Source organism: Adelges cooleyi, unplaced genomic scaffold (assembly GCF_023614345.1).
Source record: "Adelges cooleyi isolate 19-005CV unplaced genomic scaffold, UGA_ACOO_1.1 ACOO_flye_CR_arks_rails_tigmint_CR_PRNA_547, whole genome shotgun sequence".
Lineage (NCBI taxonomy): Eukaryota > Metazoa > Arthropoda > Insecta > Hemiptera > Adelgidae > Adelges > Adelges cooleyi.
Genome location: NW_026096238.1, coordinates 1,159 through 18,516, shown reverse-complemented (window position 1 = coordinate 18,516; position 17,358 = coordinate 1,159). Strand labels below are relative to the sequence as shown.

Genomic DNA, 17,358 nt, shown 5'->3' with positions numbered 1-17,358 from the left:
TCAAAATTATAATATTAAAATGATGATTTTGCCTAATTGAAAAATTGAAATCTATCAACTATAAAACATCTTTAAAAATAATTGTATACAAGTAGGTCTAGACAAGTAGGTCCGTTACAACTGTATAATTTTAATCCGTTACCATGTAGTAACTAGTACCATTGATTATAAATAATACCTAAAAGCAGTGTCATGACTCATGAATTAAGCTATATAATAATAAATAAATTTCACTTTAAACAAAAAAATATTAGTAGGTAATTTAATACATAAATATTGGTATATTCTTAGTTATTCTTTTTATAATAATTATTTATAACTGAAAAATAATCATATTAATATGTTACTTTTCTCCTTTTAAAACCGCTAATATTTCTGAATTTAAATTATTTAATTGAATTATAAAAGGTCTTACCTTTTTCAACGAATTAGACATGATTCGAATTTGTTGTAGACACGCACAGTCCACAATCCGCAGACAAAATGGCATATGAATGATGGCACACGGCACGCGGTAAAATAATATACAAAAAAAAAAATAATGTGACATTTTGGATTTTCCCAAGTCCCGACACCGGCGAGGCAATAGAATTTTACCACCACCACGGCTGATGGCAGTACCACTGACCACGTGCGCGCACATTTAGATAAACTGCGCGCATTACTATACATTTTATCACGGAATACAATAATACTGTTTCTGTGATATGAATCATGTAACATAAAAAATGGGTTATTTTGCCCACATAAATGGAATGTTTTTATGTATTGTATACGATTTTTAAAAATTAATGTTTTTACTTTGCCAAGTACCCACCATAAAATTCTTTTTTTCTTTTATACGTCGGTAAAGACGCCTTCGCGTGACGCCAAGCCGACTCAATTGCATTTTTTGTGTGCACCCGTCTCAGGATCTTTGAAGTTCATGCTGTGGTTCACAGTAAGGTGATTGTACCCGTATTCGCCCAGTCTATCGTACGCCTAATCGCAATAATGATAATAGTGATACGCCACTGATTCTTTTATCGTAGTACCCGGTTTTACCCACTCCGAAATAATAGTTACGAGCGTATCGGCGTTACGGCTTTCAACTGGGACGAGAAAACATTGACCGCTTTCACGCTCAATTCCACCGAAAACCCATTGGCCTTCTACCCTATGGCCCCGATGATATTTACGGCGACCAAATTTGGACTCGTCGATCTCCACCGTCTTACCTATACCTCCCAATTGCGTTTTGTTATGTACCATTGCATCAAACGTCACTTCTCTGCAGAACGATTCCCAATCCACAACAGTTTTATTGGACAACCGAAGTTGCATTTGAATGACGTTTGATGGACAATTCATTGTCCATAAGTTGACAAAACCACAAATGGATAGTAGAGGTAAGTGAGACCGGTAAAAAAAATGTCGACTTACGCAATGAAACACTATTATAAATTATAAAAATTAAATTTTAAACGAAAAAATTGCTCCATTTTAAAAATGATTTTACCTGTAGTTGCAAACAACCATTTTCCTAGAGCGGTTTTCAGTTTTAGTGCGACATTTCCATTTGAAATTGTCTAGTACACTGCCATCATTGACCAATACCATTAAATGGCCTTTCGGACACTTTCTTGTGTTCGGAAGAACATTAAATGTTATTAATTTGTTAATTAAAGTTAGACCGTTTTCGTTTGAGCTCCATTCTTTTAGGTCAAATAAATTCACATGATGCTCGTTATCCATTTTGGCAGCTTATGGCATTTCAAACATAGTAGATAAAGCATATTATTATATAATATATATATTTAATAATATATATAATTATTATATAGTTGCATTACTATCTATAATGCAATAAAAATCCGATATGAATAAAATGCTATTTTGGGATATCGCCGTAAGTATTGTCGCGTCGCCTTGCATTACGGGCGAGAACAGGTAGTCGACCCCGCTGTAACCGTGTTATTGTATAGTGCGCGCCCGGCCGTAATTGCGAACTTAAAACGTCAGTAACTCCGAAACTAAGTTCGTCCGGCAAAAAATTCATTAGCAAAATTTCATCAGCATTGAACGTACTATCGATTAAAAAAAAAATCGAAAAAAAAGGTGCCCGGTAAAGTACATTTGTTCCCTGAATGAGGCATAAAACAGACTTAGCCACAATGTATATACCACTACTTTGATTGGTCGACACTTTTTTAGGATAGGATCTGAACCTTTTTTTCTGAGAATTATCTCCTTCCTATCACCCACGTTACTCCTAAGTGAGTACATTTAATAATGATGTTTCATGCTTCATTCAGAAACTGACCAAGTGTAGATCTAATCAAGCAATATTCATGCATTTAGAACTACACTCCCTAAAGCGGCATTCATTTTGAGAAAAGTGCAACTTACAGATTTTTCCCTATAGTTACACTATAAGACCTGCCTTTGTGTAAAAATTCAAGTTTCTACCTATACGGGAAGTGTTTTATAATTTTGATGATGAGTGAGTCAGTAACAAAAATGAAAACTTTGAAATTCTCCCCTTTTGAAAAAGCTTACTATTAAGGGCTCAAATTTGTACAGTATTCTAAGCTGCTCGAGCTTAATCTATATTTCAAATTTCAAAAGCTTAACCTAAGAGGAAACAGAGATATGTGAGTTAGAAAAACCGGGTGAATTGGTTCATGTAAAGTACACTGGCATTGCTGGAACTTGGTCTGGCACACTGCCGTGCGTTCAGATGTACATAAATGCCAAATACCACTCACTCACTGATCCCTACTTCTCTAAAACTACAAAACGTATGAAATTGAAATGTGGAGCAGTGATTCTTCTAATGCTCTAGATGTGCATTAAGAAAGGATTTTCCAAAATTCAATCTTCAGGGGTGTTTAAAGGGGTAAAAATGGAAAACGTTACTTCTTTGTCGATTTTTTTTTAATTTAGCATACATATCTAGAAAAATTTTGGCAACTTGTTGGTTATATATATATAATATAGCGAAATAAAAAATAATACACTCTAAACAACACAAACTCTTCTTCGTTAGCTATGATCAAATTTAAAAAAAATAAACACATTGCATAACCCCGGGCGAAGCCAGGCAACACAGCTAGTATTAAATAAATAATCATATATTGAACTACGGTTGTTTTATTATTTATATCGATACAAGTAGAACAATAGTAGAAAAAATGACTAAAAGTATTAGTTACTTAAATCGCCTTTTTTTAGTTGTATCTAGTTCTAAGTATTACCGGCCACTACTGAATTCTCCTAACAGTAAGTTTCTAAATTGAGGTATTTTCATAACCATTTTACAAAAATGTATTACAATGTCTATTTTTTAATTTTTTTATTAGTAGTATCCAAATATAAGAATTTTGGCTATTATAGATTCAAATCTGATATTGCTGATCATAAAGCAATAAAAGTAAAGTCAACATTAAAAAAATGGATAGTATTGAGTTCTAAGGCATTTGCTATTTCATTAACAGCGCTTGTAGGATGTGGATTGTATTTACTGAGTACCTAGCCGTTTGTTGTTAAAACCAAAATTAAATCAGCTTCTTGTAGCTCGTTATTTACACATTTCTACTCTGGTATTTCAGGTTATGGAGATGACGACTTAATTATCAATGTAAATAAAGATGACCCTTTTATAATTCAGACATATGAAAAGTTGTGTTTTAGGATTCAATTTTATCATAAGGTATTGCTATATATTATACATTAAATCTATTATTTAAACATAGCTATTAAAAACAATAATGTTATATTGCCATAATGAATAAGATAGTACATTAAAGTTTCCTGTTATTAGATGCTGACAACTCCCTTAACTGTTCCTGATAAACTGCTACCCGACCCATTGCCTGATTATTACGAAAAACCACAGTACACCCTAGTGTTTGAAATGATTGATCTTCTAGTTCATCCCGAGTGGAGCGTAAGAATAGGATTTCTTCGTTGCAGGAAATTATGGTTTCATTAATAACTAAATTAAATATGCAGTATAGTACAGGGTGGAAATTCAAAAAGAGACCCAATGTCGACTACTTTTTAGAAAAGGTGGGAAAAAACTTTGAAGTAGTCGTATTTACAGCTGAAAATGGCGATGTAAGTATACATAAATAGCAATAAATTTGAATTATTTATACCTTTTTATTACATGTAAAACTAAAACCTAATTAGTGTATGTGCATTACAATAATTTGTTTGAACAATTTGCCTTATATGCAAGAATTAAAAATGTAGAAACATAATTCAAGAAGTACCAACAATGTTTTTTTTGCATCATAGCTAAACAATTTATTTTTTTTATAAATGATTTAAATATTTATCTACTATTAATGTTTAGAGTGGTACTAATAATTAAATATAAAATATATTTAATGAGATATATAATAAAAAGAACTGGCTTTCAATAATCCTTCAAATTAAAAAACCTCTTAACTAAAAATAAATAAATTATGTTCTTCATTAGTGATACTGATGTAATACAAATTTACACAATGTAATGTTCATTTTAGCTTTGATACCATAGGCAGCATAGACCGCTGGATGTCTAAAATTAATGTTATTTGTTTTAAAATAACTCACATTATTTGTTAACTGTAAATAGAACGCAGTTTAGTTTTTTTTTCTATACTGACGTTTAATCAGTAATAAAAGACAATATCATTCTTAATGGGAATGGGAATAGCTTAATTTCAAAACAAATAAACACTATATTGACTTTTAGATCAATTTTTGTCAAATAATGCCTATTCTTTGCCCATAAACAAAGAACCCTTTCCATTACCGTTAAGTGTTCCAGAATTACTAAATAGTCAATTAAAATATTAGGAATTTCAAGGAGAAATTGATTCCATTTCTGTTGTACAGATTGCTCATCCTATATTAAACGAGCTTGATCCTTTGGGATGGATTTACTATCGACTTTCACGTCAGTGTGCAGATTTTTAAAATGGCCATCTTTTAAAAAATGTAGACAAAATAAACCGTAATTTAAAAAAAGTGATCGTTGTTGACTGGAATAAAAATTGGACAGCACTTCAACCCAACAACACTTTAATAATACCTAGATGGAATGGTGACGAAAACGATAATTCTCTCATCGACCTTGCAGACTTCTTAACAAGTAAATAATTTAATAACACAATTTTTACAATTTAAGTCTATTTAAAAATAATAGATAAAAACCAGTTTTTTTATTTTAGCTGAGTACCTATAAAATGTATATAGAATACTCAATTTCCTAACTCAAATCCATCATCTAAGAAATTTCTGTTTAATAAAATTGTTTTTGATATGTTTAGCGGAATTCGTAAATGACATAGAAGACGTTCAAGGAGTTATAAAAGAATACAAACAATATGATGACCCTGTTAAGTTCTTTCGAGAAAAACAACAAAGTTTAAAAGTAAGTATAATTTATAAATATTATGTAGACATTATAAATATATATGAAATTTTAAATTATAATTATTACATGTGAACATTATAAAATGTAACAATCATTGTATACACATATTTAATTAATTAATTGTCAACAAAAATGTTTATCGAGGTTGGATTTATGTGAAAATGACTTAAAAGACTACACATTTATGGGGGCTTTTCAGCTGTGTACGTGCGTTCCTGTAGATTGAGGTTGGATTTTTGAGAAAATTACTTACAGCATACTATACATTTAAATGGCTTTACTTCCATGTGCGTGCGTACGTGTACAGCGAGGTTGGATTTTTGAGAAAAATGCATTGAGCAAACGTTACATTTGTAGAGGCGCCTGCATTCTGCCAGCTGTCTGCAACCATTGTCACTACAACAAAATATCATCACACGTTTAACATTTATGTACAGAAATATGTATCCTAATAACATGATTTATCCTGATTATATTATCAAAAAATACATAAAGTTTAATATAATAATAATTTATAGGGAGAGACCTATTAATCGGCGAGAGCGTACCGTATAATATTCGGTGTTGTTCGACGTAAAAACAGTATTCGATCGTCTAAAATAAAAAGTTTTCACATAGGTATTACATATTATATTTTAACAGCTTGCGTACGAGTCCGCAACACCATGGGATACATTTTTATGTATCAGTGTTTTCATAATATCTGGCCCAAAACAATTCATAGAGAATTTGGCCCCGTAAATTATTGAATTTATTATTCATTTCTATTTTGAACGTTGTGACTACAACATACACGTCGGTTTTTTCGTTATGATAAGCGGTGTCGATTTTTCCGTTTATGTGCCAAAGCAAAGACATAAAAATGTCAAAAGGCTCACACAGGTCTACGATGGACTCCATTAAACATTTCCATATAACAATTGCACAAATTGCCGAAAATTTAAATGTGGACGACCGGAAGCATTTCATTTCGGCAATCAATTACAGATTGTTAAAACGAGAGATGTATCATATGCACATCGCCCGTATAATGGCTGAGCTGTAAAAGGTATTAGTTATTTTTATAAAGACGCAGTGGCGGTGTGTTTGGCAGATCTTGCCAATCAAAACATGGAGTGGATTCATGCAACATACCAGATCCAATACGAGCATCAAAATATATACATATATTGCCTAAAAACATGGTGTCTCAACGGACGTATACGAAATAATATTCGAGGAGGCAGTGAATGAAGTACAAATGGAAATTTACAAAGGGTGGCCAGAACCTCATCTTGCAAGAATCACTCCTGATACACACAATAAAATATAATTTACATAAATCAATAAATATTATACTAAATGGCGTTGGTACTTAACTGAAAAATATTTTAAATTTAAATTCAAAAAACAATTTTTTTTGTTATTGTATACGAATATCTAAATATGAGGACGCTACTGGTTTTAATCGGAGGCCTGATGTTGGATGGAACACACCCTGAGGCAGAATCAACCCGGATGAGGCGACTAGAGTCAATATAAGCCTTTATTTGTTTTCATATTCTAGTATATAGAAGTCATATAAACATACTAAGATTATTTATTTAATTTATTGATATATGATTATTGTTTCGTAAAATTTTTTTTTTTTTAATTTCAGGAAGAAAAAAAAGAAGAAATTATAGATGTAGAAGAACAGGTAGATAATAAAAACGTAGATAATTCATGGTTTCCGTGGTTTTCTTGGTTTAATAATAAGTGAATCAAGAATCAAATGTCATATCGCGTCTTCCGAAGAACAGCGGACTAACTGTAAAAAGTCTAATTTTACAGGACAGTGAATTGCAAAAAATACCTTATATTACGTACACTATTGTGTATACATTAAAAAAAACAGATAGTTTTAACAAACTAGTTAATAGTTGCCAATTTTATTTATAAATTCATTGTTCCTAATTTCAAAGTCGCGAAAAACTATTTTATAAAAGTTTTTACTTAAGTTCTATTTTATTACAATTGATCGATTTGTATCTGTTTTTTATTTCGTGTTTAGCATTGTGTTTGATTGTTGCCAAATGTTTTGTCATTCTATTTCTATTTTTTCTTGTATTATTCTTTTTATGTTGTGTGGTAATGTTGTTGTTGTACTGTAGTATTCGGATATTGTTTGTTTGGTTGTCCAGGTGTTGTTATTTGGTGTTGTTCTATTTGAGTCGTACTTTCAGGATTTATTCCTTTAAGTTTGGCTTGGTCGATTCTTGATTTGTTGTGGTTTATTGCTGGGTTATTTGTTCTTATTAATTTAGCTGTGTAAAGAAGAGATCATTTTAAACGACGTAAATGTAAGGGAAGTTCTCCTGCAATATTTAGCATACTATTTATGGGACTGGTTCTAAATGCCCCTAGGGCAAGACGTATCCCATTATTGTGTTTGCTTTCTATTTTTTGAAGAGTGTTGGTAGATGCATTATTGTATATTATAGATCCATAGTCAATTTTGGACCTAATAATGGCTCTGTATATTCTCAGTAAAGTTAAGGTGTCTGCACCCCAAGAAGTGTTCGATATCATTTTGATTAAATTTAAGTTTCGATTTAAAGACATATTTAGCTGATTTATATGGGGTACCCATGTATTTTTTTGGTCGTAGGTTAGACCTAATATTTTTATGACTGTGACTTGTTCAATCTCTTTGTTGGCCATTTTTAATGAAAGGTTTTCGGTTTTGCGATTCATAGTAAAATTGATACATTTTGATTTTTCAGGGGAGAATTGAAATCCTGAGTTAAGTGTCCAATTTGAAAGTTTGTCTAAAGTGTCCTGTGAGAAGTATCTCACTGTTTTTATGTTTTTGCTTTTACAAGAGATATTAAAGTCATCGGAAAATAACGTAGCCTGTATTGGTGCTGAGATAGTATTAGCTACATTATTAATACATACTAGAAAAAGCGTAACAGATAATGTCGATCCTTGAGGGACACCATTCTCCAAAATGTATTTATCTGAACAACAATTTACTCCTTTGACCTGAAATGTTCTATTTTGAAGGAAATTTTCAATAAATTTAAACATTTTTCCTTTGTTTATTACCTTAAATAGTTCTGTTTTGATTTTGTGTCTCCATGCTGTGTCGTAAGCTTTGGCTATATCTAAACTAACAAGTCCTAGGTTTTGCTTACCCTGTTGAGCCGAATTTATTTCATCTTGTATTTTGCTGAGAGCGTCATAAGTAGACCTATTTTTCCTAAATCCACTTTGAATAGGACTGAAGTATTGTATGTGTTCGAGATACCAGACTAATCTGAAATGTATTATTTTTTCTACTATTTAACACATGGTGTTGAGTAATGTAATAGGTCTATAACCATTAACATGAAATTTGTTTTTCCCTGGTTTGTGTATCGCTATTACATTTCCATTTTTCCAGCTATCTGGAATATTACCTGTGTCCCATATTTCATTGAATATTTTTAATAGCTGGTTTTTAGCTTTAGTTCCAAGGTTTTTTAAAAATATGTAGGGGATGTTGTCGGGTCCAGGACTTTTACTTTTGCATTTTGTCATTGCATGGTCAAGTTCATGGATGTTAATTGGTCTGTTCAACTCTGTTAATTCCCATGTTTCGGGATGAATTTCATTCCCAGTAAATGGAAGGTTTTCCATAGTTTTCTTGTATTCCAAAAATTTCTCGTCATAATTGTCATCGCTACTACATTTTTGGAAATATTTTCCAATTATTGATGTAACCTCTTCGTCTTTTTCTAATATTTTATCGTTGTCAATTAGTTTAATGCTATTATTTCTATTAAGCCCTTTCAGGGATTTTATTTTATTCCATATTATTTTAGAGTCTGTGTATGAGTTTATAGTTGATGTAAAGTTTTGCCATGAGAGTTTATTTTTATTTTTAATCGTAAATTTAGATTTTGCTCTAAGTCTTTTAAATTCAATAAAGTTTTCCTGGGAGGGATGTTTTCTAAATTTATTGAACGCTGTGTTTTTTATTTTTATAATTTGTTTTATTTCATCATCCCACCAAGGTACCCGGGGCTTCTCTGAAAAAATGGATGCTCTTCCAATGGTTTTATCAGCTACATTAATGATAGTGTTGGTAAATTTTTCTATTGTATTTGTAAGATCTTCAATGGGTTCGGTTGTGTTTACTTCATCTTCGATTAAAGCTGTGAATATTTCTCAGTTGGCTTTTTTAAGATTCCATCTGGTAGATTTAGATTGTTGGTTATTTTTCCGGGGTAGACAGGTGATTAATATCAGGGATATGGTCGCTACTATATATGTCTGGAAGTGTATTCCATTCTATACCGTTTGCTAAAGCTGCGTTTGAGAAGGCTAAGTCAATTGCAGATAGATTACCGTTATTAGGGTTAATGCGAGTGGGTTCGCCATTATTTAAAATAACTATATTCTCATTATCTAGTAGTTTCTCTATCTCATTACCCCTTTCGTCAATTTTATATGAGCCCCAAGAGGTGTGATGGCTATTGAAGTCGCCCACAATAATGTAAGGAGAGGGTAGTTGCTGTATAATATTTTCAATGTCGATGCACGAGAATAATTTTTGGTTGGGAATATAGATATTACATATTGTTAATGGTTGTTTGCTTTTTATTTTTGCTGCTACTACCTCTAAGTCGGATTTAATTTGAATTTGCTCGCTAGGGAATGCGGAGTTTATGTAAATCGACACCCCTCCACTGGCCCTATTACATATACTTCTTTCTTAAGTATATTCTACGTAATTTTTTAGAGTTCCGACGTTGTTTCTGCTGAAGTTTGTCTCTTGAAAGCATATAATGTTAGGGCTGTATTTAAATATTAGAAGTTTCAATTCATTTAATTTTGAGAAGAATCCATTAAGATTCCATTGTAATATTTTATTATGAGTCATGTTGTTTATTATTATTTGTTTTTTCTTTTCTATTGGGTTAGTGTACAGTAATTGCTTATATGAGTTTTATTTTATATTTAGTATATTTCAACGTTGGATTCGGTTATCATTTCGTTATTGAAAAGGCATTTGAGACGATTTGTTGAGATGTGAGTTATTCATTTGTAGGTAAATGTGATTTTATTATTGTTTGTTATTATTTGTGCGACAGATATTGTGGTTTTTCATTTGAGGGTTAAAATTATTTAGAACGTTAAAGATTGAAAAAGAAGATTAGACAGTATAGTTAGTTTCATCTTCATAGAACGATCGTTTATATGTGGTCTGACCTTGTCAATAATTGTCGTCAATGAGGGTATGTCTACGTTGATTTCGTTGCAGAGAGAATGGATGTTGATAGATTTATTTGCGAAATTCTCAACTATGTACTTGAATTGTGTGAGTGAGATAGGAGTTTCTTTATTGTCTGAGAAAACGCCTTCCGCAGGTCCTTCCTTAGGGTGTCATCAAGTTTATGTGGAACATTTTCTAGAGAATTGCTTTTTTTAAGTTTTTTTTGGCCTAGAGATTTATCGTTTGCTTTATTTGATTCTACCAGTTTTGTTCTAGTGTTTTTGGGCTGTATGGGTTTTCGGTCGACATGTTGTACATCCGTATGTGACGAAAATGTTGGCGAAGAGGGGCAACTTGATGATGGTGGAGGTCTTTTGGTTTGTGTATTTGGTATATTTATGTTAATAGAGGGTTGGTTTTGGCTTGGGTTGGAGCTAATGTTTTGCTTATCGATTGAAACTTGTGTACTTTTTGTATCATTGGGTATTATATTTTCCTCTATTATTGTTGTATTGGGGTTGATAGTGTTAGTAGTTTTCAACTCTTTTTTGCAGAAATTAGATGTGTGGCCCGTTTGTTTACATATAAAACAGGTCATCGTGTCGTCCGTTAAAAAGATTCTAAAGTCCGTGTTGTCGTATTTGATTAGTAGGGAGCCGGGTACGTTTGCAATGTCATCAGGGTGTATATACACTTGACGTCGAAAACTACTAATATGTGCTAGTTCGTCTTGAAAACCGGATTTCATAAATGATATTGGCGATACTATTCTAATGCCTTCTAAAATTCGATTTTCATTGATTATATCGTGTGGAATAATTGGGTGTGCGTTTGATATTATTAAATATTTCTTGGGTCATAATATGTTAAATCAGTTGGACTATCATCATGTACTATTGAAAATTTATCTAAACAAATATTTACTATAGGATTTGTTGACATTTAACCACCAATTTCTTTGTATTCCTAATTTCGATTGTCACAACCAAATGCACAACACTGGGGGTCTATTCTTGAAAATTTTCTACTACCATTTCGTATACAAAATGTGACTTTCTACTGGTTTTTTAAAACTGTATTCTTGAAATTGCGTTTTCTATTACTCTTTCTATTCTACTACGCATTCGTATACGAATTACGGTATATTACCTGAATTATTATATTATCTAGCTTATATATTATATTATAATATTATTTTATGTATTAATATATTGTATTACATTATTTTATATTATGTACCCTTTAATTAATTACAACATTTTTATTGTACATATATTTTGTAAAATAAAAAATGATGTAAGCCTAAAACTTCTAAATGGGTTTCTAAAAAACTCAACTTGCCTCTCAACATTTGTCAACAATTAGCGACAACCGCAACAAAATAATGGAGTCCTATTATTCTAATAAAATTGAGTTATTGAAAAGACAAACCGATTTAAAAGAAAGAGCTACAAAGGCAAAAGAAAAAATGGCCAAAGCCTTATGTTTGTTGGCCGGATTAAATGACTCTTCGGAAAGTGAAGAAGAAATTGATTCTACGGCAACCTGAACTTCGTATTTAAAAAAAAACGCAACTTAAGCCACTAAAAATCTTATAAATATTAAATAGTATTACAAGCTGTGTACCCAAGTAAAATGTTTTGATGAAAAAAAAAGGTTCAACTTTGACTATTAATTGTTTTTGGATTTCGTATTCCGGATTTTCGGATTTAAATAAATCCAAAATCTGAAAGCAAGTTATAGTCAAACTTTGGTATTTTTTCATTTTTATCAAAAACAATTAACTTAGGTACAAGACGCTATACTTTAAAAATATTTAATACTTTACGATTTTTGTGTGGCTTCAAATGCGCTTATTTTTAATTACGGATTTTCGGATTTATATCACTGCAATTCAGGAATTACTATATTATTTATGTATACAATTAAAATTATTATCATTATTCAACCATAGGTTCGAAAATGCCAAAATCAAAATCATTTGAATTTATGTCATCTAAATCGATGAGAGGGACATTTTCCATTATACACAAATTATGCAACACAATGCAAGATTTTATTATTTTGGATGCTTTATTTGGCAAATAATGTAGACACGGTGTTTCAGCAAACATCTTAACAGTTTAAAATAAAATGTTTAAATATCACAGACTATGAAGTATGTTATACTAATCAAACAATAGGTGTGTATTACCTAAATCGCATTTTTAGAACCCCGTTACAACGTTCAATAATTGAGCGAACTTTACAAAATGACTCGTTAAATAATGCTTCTGGAGAATTTGGAGCCGGATCTATGAACGGTGTCAAAAGCCAAGGACGTAAAGCATATCCTGAGTCACCTAACAAAGAATGAAGGCTTATTTTAAAAAATCAAAGAAATTAGCAATAATATTTTATTGAACCCATACCTATTAAAAAATAAGACTTGAAACCATTTTCACGCAAGTCTAACATTAATGTTTTTACATTACTTTCATTCCAAATATGCGCATCATTTGCAGAACCAGGAAAACGTGCCGACACATTCATTATGCGTAAATTTGCATCACAAATCTTTAAATATACTTGGTGTTATTATTAAACATCATCAACATGTATCTGTTTAGTGCTAAGTATATAGTTTACCATTAAACTGTTTAGCAAGGCATGCAACTGCATGCTTTGTAGGTTATTGTTACCACAATAATAGAGAACTATATTCATGTATGAGATTTTTAACGATTATAAACTATTTATCTAAATTATTATGTCTATTACATTACACATTATAAATGATTATAAATTATATTTTACACGTTAATATTGTAATAATAATTAAAAATTATACCTACCAATTGAGTATTTATAGAATGATACCCTTTTCTATTTACATAAATATGCTCGGGTTATAACTCATCTTCAGTTCTTGGTGGTACTATTGCAATATGTGTGCAATCTATAGCACCAATCACACCGGGTAACCGGAATTTATTAAAGAACCTAATAATAATAACAATTGATATGTATTATACTAGTAATTGGAAATATCCGAATAGACCATAGTCAAATATCAAGTTAAAATATTTTGGATTAGAGTTATTAAAATATCCGAAATTTTCTATTAATGGTTCTCAATTTTCCATTACCTACTTATACTACCATTAATGAGTACTACTTACTCTTCCCTAACAGAAATTAACTCATTAATGTTATGCGGAAAAGAAACAAATTTGTCGAAAACTGCCGGCTCACACAAAGCTGAGGTTACTTCTTCTAAAATTCGGCTCACGGAACTTTGACTAATAGAAGTATGTCGATTCGCGCCAACACCTCGTTGATAACTGCCAGCAGCAAAAAAACGTAAAGCGGTAAAAACCTATAATTTATACCATAAAGTAAATTAAAGATGTACATTAAATCCGTAACATTTATTTATCAATATTCCATAAATCTGACCTTGCGCTCAATGGACGTACCATTTCAACAACCCTTCTGCATAATTCTTTTGAAAGACGGTATAAACTAATAAATTGTCTATCTGTTAGGTCTAAATTATTAAATAACATCAAGTATGAAAAAACGTTTAAAAAACCATGTTTTACTTAATAACGGGTAATTAACATTTAAATTACTCAGCTTCATCGACTCTTTTGAGTATATAATTAAGAGTAAAACGTATTTATATACTGCATAGTACTTAATAGTCTAAAATCTTGTCAAATATTTAAATATACAATTGGTTTACTATTTATATTATTTCTAAATATTTATGATTACTCTAAATAGTAAAATTAAATTTAGTTAAATGTATACTTTATAAAATATAGTCTATATATTTAGTAGGTGGTATTTAGTACAAAATGCACTTTATCAACATTCTATAGTATACTAATGTAATGTTTAAATTTTAATAAATCATTTATTTGGTTGTTTGGTTCTGATTTATGTTCATTATATTGTATTGAAAATATTTTTTAGTTGATAATTAATTACAATATATAATAATAATACAAAATTATAATTATTTAAGACTTTATTACTATTATGAAAATTATTGGTAGGAAGAACTAACTTAGAAAGTTGTACTTACTAAATATTAGTATTTATAGATTAGGAATTTTCGAATTAATTTGTATTTTTTTATTCTTCTCCAAACAGTCTTGCATGCTAATAATTATGGGTATGTAGTAATGACAGCAAATTGTTAAAATATATATATATATATAGACATATTTTATTTTAGTAATATAATAACTATTTTAATAGTAACATAAAATATTAAATCTGTGTACTTACATTCAAAAGGATCAATAGGCTCATAAGTTCACCTAGTTACTTCTCCGTCAAGTTCTCTTTGTTCCAACTTTTCGATAGCAAATAATTGCATTATTAAATCATTATCATCATCCATTTAAAAAAAAAGTTATGCAGTAATGACAATACTTAGCTTTTATAAAACCTATAGTTAGACAAGGCAGACCTTACTTATCTCGTGGGATTTCGGTCTCTAGTAATAATCTTGCCGAAATGTTCAGACACCGGCAGTAATCACTAAACGATAAATGGATATCGACAAACGTAGTCAACAATAGAGGTAACACATTATTTAAAATAATTTACGGTAAATTCAGTAAAACACATTACACAGTCGACACTGTTGACTATACAATACAAATTGACAACTATTGGTAATTTAGACTTTTAAGACTAAGTTAAAGTTTTTGATTATAGTACGTTACCATAAATTATGACACCGTGGTTAACATAAGTATAAGTATGAGTATAAGTAATCGTTATTCGTACGCGAATCATAGATTCTACTGCCTATACCCCAGTAGTTGCAACGTATACGAATTGGACCCATAATAGAATGTTATTCGAGTGCTTTGAGTGATCGCAGTAGAAAATTATTCGTGTACGAATAGTCATATAACACTGTTTTAAATGGTATTCTTGACATTCGCATACGAACATTTCGTATACGAATCGGTCGTATACGGATAATTTTCGAATGGTTTCAAGAATAGACCCCCTGGTAAGGCATAATAGAAAAATTTTAATATTACGAATTCGGAATTCCTATTCCCTATATCACAATATTTATTTAATATTTGATTAGAGATAAAATTCATTTGCCTCATTTTAAATGGCGGACGGATGACTTCACGTTTTATCACTAGTTAGCAATCTAATTTATTATCTATATTTGTGGAGCCAAGGCATTTTCTACTATCAATAGAAATAAATTATCAGTTGATTAATCTACACCAAAAACGTTTGTTTTCAAATACCACACCCCTTACACTTGACCCAGACACTACGCTAATTAGTGTTCACTTTTTTTTCAAAACGAACAAAGCTCATGTGTACAGTTCCAGTATTAATTTCAACCATGATCCCACGTCTGGCCTAACATGTCATGTCAAAGGCGTGCAACGATATTTATTTTTAGAGAGTTTAATCAAAACTAAAACTTTTGTACATACTTCTGAAGCAATAAAGTCAGCTTCGACGGCCCAAATAGAATGTGGGAACTCACAAGACATTAAGTCAGAATCGTTAATGGTAAATGGCTATGCACGAGACCATTTGGGAGACCTTTTGTTAATGTATTCTGATACAAATATTAATTATTTGCGTCATGTCTGGTTACTGACGTACGTTCATGTTTATACATAGTATAGAACAGTTAAATTGATTGAAAACATTGGATTCGTGTAAACCTGTAATTGTTTTTTTGGACGCTAACGGCACGTTTGTACAGAAAGGTGACAGAGACCATAAAAGTTATATGGGCTAATATCCTAGAAATTATCTTGTAATTTCCATTGTTACAAATCGTAATTTTACTAAATTATTTTTGCTCTGGACTACTCTGTTACTCTTATAACATTAAAATAAAAATGGCTGCTGTAAGGGTATGAAACAGGTGAGTGAGGGAATTTTTTTTTGTTTTTAACTTAGTTTAACAAAAACAAAATACAGGAACTATCAACATCTTCAAGAACTGAACAGAAGGAAAATAATTTGTTTAGGTTTTAGACAAAACTTTAAAAAGAAAGAAACTCTTTTTCCTAAAATGTTATCAATTTAACAAACAAGATTTAAGCACTAATATTTAACTAACTAAAATGTATTGCTTTATGGTGTCCAATCATGTTATTGGTTTTTTGCAATTCGACAGCTGAGAAACAACTGATACTATTCAATTGTATAAAAGAACAAACATTTTCCCACACTACTTGGTGAACTATTAATGTCCCTTTAAATAGTCTTATCCCTTTGGGAATTGATTTTACCATACTCAAAATGGATGTGCTTTTAATTACTTCAATTTGAGTAGATCGGAGAACTTCTGACAAATTGTTGACATCTATTTATTTATTTATTTATTTATTTTACGCCTGACGGCAATTTACAAGAAAATACTTACATGTTAGTAAATAATAAAGATAACAATTAAATTATATAAATTACAATTATTAATAATAGTATACAGTTAAAAATAGTGAAACGCATGCAAATGAAAGTAAAAATAAACATAGTAACAAAATAAAACATTCTGTGGGATTAATTTTATACTTTACTAGGACTAAAAGTCTAGGAGACTGGGGTCCGAGTTAATTATATTCATGGTTCTTTGGATAGGGTCATTACATAAATAGTTTGTTTTCCGAGTGCTGATTTCGAAAACCTGTTTATTACGGGACCCAATGAAATGTGTCTCTATTAAGTAAACGGATAGCAT

The 17,358-nt window shown here is 30.8% G+C and overlaps 2 pseudogenes; one reads left to right on the top strand and one right to left on the bottom strand.

Annotated features, from left to right (window-relative positions):
* Window positions 1-1,297: 1,297 nt before the first annotated feature.
* LOC126842533 (mitochondrial import inner membrane translocase subunit TIM50-C-like) lies at window positions 1,298-12,177 on the top strand (annotated as a pseudogene).
* Window positions 12,178-12,568: 391 nt separating this feature from the next.
* LOC126842534 (putative nuclease HARBI1) lies at window positions 12,569-14,252 on the bottom strand (annotated as a pseudogene).
* Between the last annotated feature and the right edge of the window lie 3,106 nt (window positions 14,253-17,358).